Below are 6,010 nucleotides of genomic sequence, written 5' to 3' on the forward strand. Positions count from 1 at the left end.
GGTAGTCGAAAGGATGGGCGTGGAACACTTTGAGGTGGTGCCCGTACGCATCGCCGCCGCGTGACAGGTGCTTGAGCAGTGCGCCCACCGAGCGTGATTTTTTTCTTCTTCTTCGGACGATGACCATCACGGTGAGTTACTGGTGATGGGGCAATTTGTCCGCTTCGATCACCAACTCAGCGACTCTACTTGCTGCCCAAATAGATTGATCTTGATGAGTAGGCCCTTCAAGCTCGCTCGATGATCTCGACGATCACCCCTACCTGGCACGCCAGATGTCGGCTTTTTATACCGGCAACCCACCGACGGGGTACTCGAGGTAGTTGATTTGTCGGTGGGGGATCGCTGGTCCTGGAACTCGAAGGTAAAAGCAAGGGCACGAGGCACGGATCTTCACACAATATGCCCCAGCAGCATTGGAGTCTGAGCTGCTGAGGGACTTAGATTCTTCTTCTTCCTCCTCCTCCTCCTCCGCGGCCCCTAGTACAGCAAGCTGTCGTCCAAAAATACGAGAGGCGCTCTCAATGTCATCGGAGCTAGGAGAAGGGGGTGAATAGAACACAAGTATATCTTCCTGCATAAAGACAGACAAGTCAGGAAACAACACGGCTTCAAATAAGTACTCGGGGGCTAAGGCCACGGGTACTCACTACTCTTGGTGGGATGGCGGCGCAGTACTCCGGGACTACTCGGGAGATCTCACTGGCATTTTTGAACATGCGCCTCAACCTCGCCATTACCCCATCGATGGAGATTTCCTCAGGCAACATCCTTGATGGGTCGTTGAGGCCCGAGTACTCGTAGCCCCAGGTGTGGCGGAGCTGCAGGGGTTGAACTCTCCTCTTCATAAAGCTGAAGGCTACTCCAACTCCTGTTAATCCTTGATTCTTCAATTGGGCGATCTTGCCTTAGAGCTCGGGTACTTTAAGATTGTTTCAGTGCGTCGGCTCATCTATCCATCTGTTGTTCCACTTTGGGCGGTGACCAATCACCTTTGGGAGCTTTGGATCATGGTCTCCAATATAGAATCACTTCTCCTTCCACCCAGAGAGCGACTCCAACAACTCATACTCCAGGTACACGCTACTTGATTTCTCCCGCATCTGAATTCCGTTGCCCCCGACTACTACAGCACATTCCAATCTTGGTTGCGGCTTCACCCGGAATATCTTGCGGAACAGTTGAAAGTGGGACTGAATCCCCAAGAAAGCCTCACACAAGTGCATGAAAATAGCAATGTGGAGAATACCATTGGGATTAAGGTGGACCAGTTCAAGTTTGTAAAAATTCAAAAGACCCCGAAGAAAATCAGAAGATGGGATGGCAAAACCCTACTCGACAAAGTGGATGAAGGTTACCGTCTCGTCGGGGTACTCTTCTAGCGGCTACAGATTACCGCAAGCACACCTCCAGCCTATGGTTGCTTGATCCTATAGCAGCTTCGCCTTCTCCAGCGCTTGGATCTCTACTTCCTTCATGGTTGACCTCTTCCAAGCACAGACAAGAGTTGGCAGCGCTGTCTGGTTCATCTTCCCGAAATTGGGCGGAGGCAGTTGTGGCTCATTCCCTTTCCCAGATTTCTTCTTGGAACTTTCAGCGCCCCTAGAAGCGGATGCTTTTCTTCCCATCTTGGATGTCACGAGCCTCTTCTCGCGCATATGCTCGGGGTCTCACAGGAAGGAGGCGGTGTCAGCACTCTCAGATTGGATTGCAACAACGCTGGGCAGTAGGGATTTTTCAGCGCAAATAGCAGATGGCAATGGCGGAGTAAACGGGGGTAACTTCCCTCATCTATTTATAACAGAAGTGAAGTAAACGGAGGTAATGGCCCTGATGTTTTTGCCTCTGGCCGTTAATTTCGCATCCGGCCGTTAGTTACCAAAATTACCGCAAGCGATAAGGTTACTGTTGACGAACGATCACAATGACCAATGGTTGACCCTTATAACTTCTGAAACTAGTTGGGTAACGGCTCGGGGGCTGTGTGCCACGTGCCCATCGGCTACAAAATTTTTTCTCCGGAGTTTAAGGCGAAGACAACGCAAATGCATATTGACCCTCAGCCTGATTCTTCAATTCAACCTAAGGCTCGAGGGCTACTCCATATGGAGTGTGATTTTCATCGCACTTCCATATATAAATTCAAGGACAGATATTCAAGACAGCGTCAAATGAGGCTTGAGCACATTGTAGCCGTATGGCAATACTCAAGTTACTTGAAGGCTCAACTTCGACAAAGTACTCAGAAGAGCACAAAAACTAGTTGGATGGAGCCTGTGAAGGTACTTGGGACTGCTGCATTTGACTAAAACGTACTTGGGGGCTTGTCGTACATACATCTATGGACCCGCCAGAAGGCTTGGACAGATCCATATACAAGGCTGTATACTGAGACGTGTCAGATATGGGGACTACGGTACAGGACGGCGTAGTCTACATGAAGGATAGGAACTAGTCGAGGACTCGGAGACTACTCGTAGCAGTTAAAATAGGACTGTCTAGTCGAATCCGACTATTACTCTTGTAAAACAACCGGCCTGTAACCCTTCTCCTCCAATATATAAGGACGGGTAGGGACCCCCTCCAAACAAGTTCAATTAAATACAAGCAAACAACACACAGGACTTAGGATGTTACGCGATCCAGCGGCCCGAACCTATCTAAATCACGTGCCTACGTACACCATCGAGTTCCAGATTTCGGTACCACCCACCAACCAAAACTCTACCTTAGGTACTCCCATTGGTAGGTTGTCAGGTTTAAACACCGATATGACATGTTCTTTATGTCTGTGCCCTTAAACTGCCTACCCCGATAGGGGGATCGTGATAGGGTCTGCTTCCGTGTAAGATGCCGGTTTTTGGCAGTGAGATCAAAGGTGTAGATTTAAAGAGACTTTGAATGAGAATCACATTATCTTGCTTTGCTATCTTGCTTAGAATTACAACATATACATAGTCTAAGTTGCTCTATATTGATTATCTCTTGTTGTACATGCTGATTACATCTCAATTACTCATAAACTCGAACCATGCTGACAATACTAGTTGAAATAGTTCTTGCATTATAAGTTCCACATATTGATTAACAATGGAGAAATACTCTGAGGAAGAGTTACAACTAATCCTTGCATTTGCAGTTCACGAATTGGCGTGCTAACTGTTGCTAACATTGTGCTCGTCTCATTCCTCATCTGCTACCAAGTTGTCTCATGGTTTCAACATGGGTTGGCCTCAGATTTATGGCCCCCGTCCCGTTGTCCAACTCTAATTACATCATTTTTAGTAACCGATTTAGTACACATTTTTTACCCAACTCAACAAAATGCTCGCGTGCGCACACACATTCGCAAAATCCCACGTATCAATACACCTACGGGAGACTACATCTTGACTCTTGAGATAATGACAAGTCATATCTCACTTTTAATGGGCACGTTGGCCAGCACCAAATGAATAAATTAGTGGTAAAAAAATATGAGTAGCCGTACTAAATCTAGGACTCGAATCTAAGTAGACAGGTTTGGCGCAAAGAATATCTAGGACCACATCATCTTGTATTTGCACCGGTCCTTCAAATCAATCAAGAAAACATAAACCTTTCTTCTCACTGCCTAGTACTACTACAAAATATATGTAAGAGGTTGCCTTGATGACAATTGACCAGAAGCACTAAAACCATAGTACTCTTCCGACGTCACACCACAAACTGTTTACCACCATTTGCTGCGTAACTGAGGGGGTGTTTGGCATGGAGGGTTAAAGTTTAGCTCCTGTCATATCGGATGTTTGGACACTAATTAAGAGCATTAAATATTGGTTAATTACAAAATTAATTGCACAACCCCTAGACTAAATCGCGAGACGAATCTATTAAGCCTAATTAGTCCATGATTTGACAATGTGGTGCTACAGTAACCATTCGCTAATGACGGATTAATTAGGCTTAATAGATTCATCTCGTGATTTAGCCTAAGGATTCTGCTATTAGTTTTGTAATTAGCTCATGTTTAGTCCTTCTAATTAGCATCCGAACATCCGATGTAACAGGGCTAAAGTTTAGCCCCTATCTTCCAAACACCCCTGACCGAGTCTAGCCTGCTGATGGTTTCCCTTCAAAAAAACAAATTTAATTTCTTAACCTTCTAAAGCGTCATACGAATTATTGCAAATTAATGTATATTCAGGTAAACGTTTTCGAGTTCTCTTATGGGCGACGACCACCTCTTGGAGCTCCCTCGGGGTGTTTACAACTTCGAGTTTCTCTCTGGATGTTTACATCTTCGAGTTTCTCTCAGGCTGTATACATCTTCGGGTCACCTCGGCCTGTTTGATCATAAACAACGAGAATTTGCTGTGAGTACTAATTGCAGCCACATCATTTTCGAGTTTTTCCTCGGCAGAATCAGGGCGTCACATTTTCGAGTTTCTCCTTGATGAGATTTGACGGGTAAGACACATGATTGATTTGACATGGCTGTACTAATAATTAAATTTGTTGCGAAGTTGGCTCAGCAAGGTTGTTTTGCATTTCGAGACATTACGGTGGATGGTTTCCCCACACCGGAATTTACAGCTTTTTTCTCTTTCTGCAGCTTATACTTGCTCTTGAAGCCAGTGCTCTGCAGTCATGCTCAGTTAAAAAAAAGGAAGGAGAAGAAAGAGTTTACACATGCTATATGTACAGTAAAATTTAGGCAAATCGCCGACTCGTCTGCCTGTATGAGGTTAACAGACACTAATCTTTTTTTGGCGAAAGAACAGACACTAATCTTATCCATATATAATCATGGCAACCTTCAGCACCCTGATTCTTTTTTCTGAGGAAATCAACAACACAATTCATGCAATACCGACCGCTCAACAACCAACAGCGAAGGAATCATGTAAGGAATGTGCAGGTTTTGCAGCGAGAGAAATTGAGAATATACATGTACTAGGAAGGACGGCGCGCTCCGCCGCGCCCGTAGAAGCAGCACCTCGGCGGCGGAGGAGGCAGGCGCTGCGCGGCCAGGTCGGCCCCGGCCCCGGCCCCGGCGGCGGAGGTGGCAGGCGCACGCACGACGGGAACTACTGCGGCGGCCCTGCGTGATCCCCTGCCAAGCGTGGCTGCTTCGCCGCTGCTCGTGACGGCGACGTAGCAAACGCCGCCGGGGTGTTCTCCCTACGTGCATGCGCTCGTGCTTCACCGGTGTTGCTTCGCCCCGCATTCGAGGCAGGGCCCGCAAGCCTCCAGGTTTGCCATCATCTCCCCAGCAGGCGCAGCTGCTTGGGCGGCGGATTTATATGTGGGTTTCCATCTATCATCTACAGGTCCCACCAATCTGCCTCCATCTGCCTTTTCTTTTTCTTCTCTTTTTTTTCCACCCGTGCCTATATTTGTTTTGTCCTCCTTTTCTTTTCCGGGGCCGGCCACAATGCGGTTGTGATGCCGAGGCTCCGTTTGGAGTTAAAGTTCCTCTCCCATCGAGATTAATTAGAAGTATTAAATATAAATTAATTATAAAATTAATTATATAAATGTGTGCTACAGCTTATGCAATTAGTTTTATAATTAATTCTTCTTATAGTTGGTATCAAACATCCACGCAACCCGAACTAAAAATTAGTTCACGGATTAAAAAAAAGTGGCGGGCCAGAATCTGGATTCCGGAGGCTAGCCTACGCAAAACTGTGATGCGGTGCTATCTGAGAGTTCGGGCCACGTGAAGTAAAAAAATCACTGCCGTTCGGTTTCCTTCGCACGACATCAGGAGAAAACTCCCCATCCTCTCTTTCCTCGCCCGTCGTCATCTGCCCTGAGCAGAGCAAAATCCCGCTCGATCTCGCCACCCTCCCAATGATTCGAGCTCCTTCGTGAAGAAATTGCTTGACTGCCAGGTCAATATAGATATAGATATGTATGTATGATGATATGGGAAGATCAACGCTTCCGTCGTTCTAAGTGTCATCGATCGGCAACTTGATCCTCTTGTTCATCCTCCCTGACTCCATTCGACGAATCATCATGA

General features: G+C 46.6%; 1 long non-coding RNA gene across 1 annotated transcript; it reads right to left on the reverse strand.

Annotated features, from left to right (window-relative positions):
• Positions 1-3,537: 3,537 nt before the first annotated feature.
• On the reverse strand, positions 3,538-5,399 carry LOC140221497 (uncharacterized). Its single transcript, XR_011897293.1, has 2 exons — positions 4,931-5,399; positions 3,538-4,325 (listed from the first exon to the last, which is right to left on the reverse strand). It is a non-coding gene; the product is annotated as an uncharacterized lncRNA (long non-coding RNA).
• Between the last annotated feature and the right edge of the window lie 611 nt (positions 5,400-6,010).

This window comes from Setaria viridis, chromosome 9 (genome assembly GCF_005286985.2).
Source record: "Setaria viridis chromosome 9, Setaria_viridis_v4.0, whole genome shotgun sequence".
NCBI lineage: Eukaryota > Viridiplantae > Streptophyta > Magnoliopsida > Poales > Poaceae > Setaria > Setaria viridis.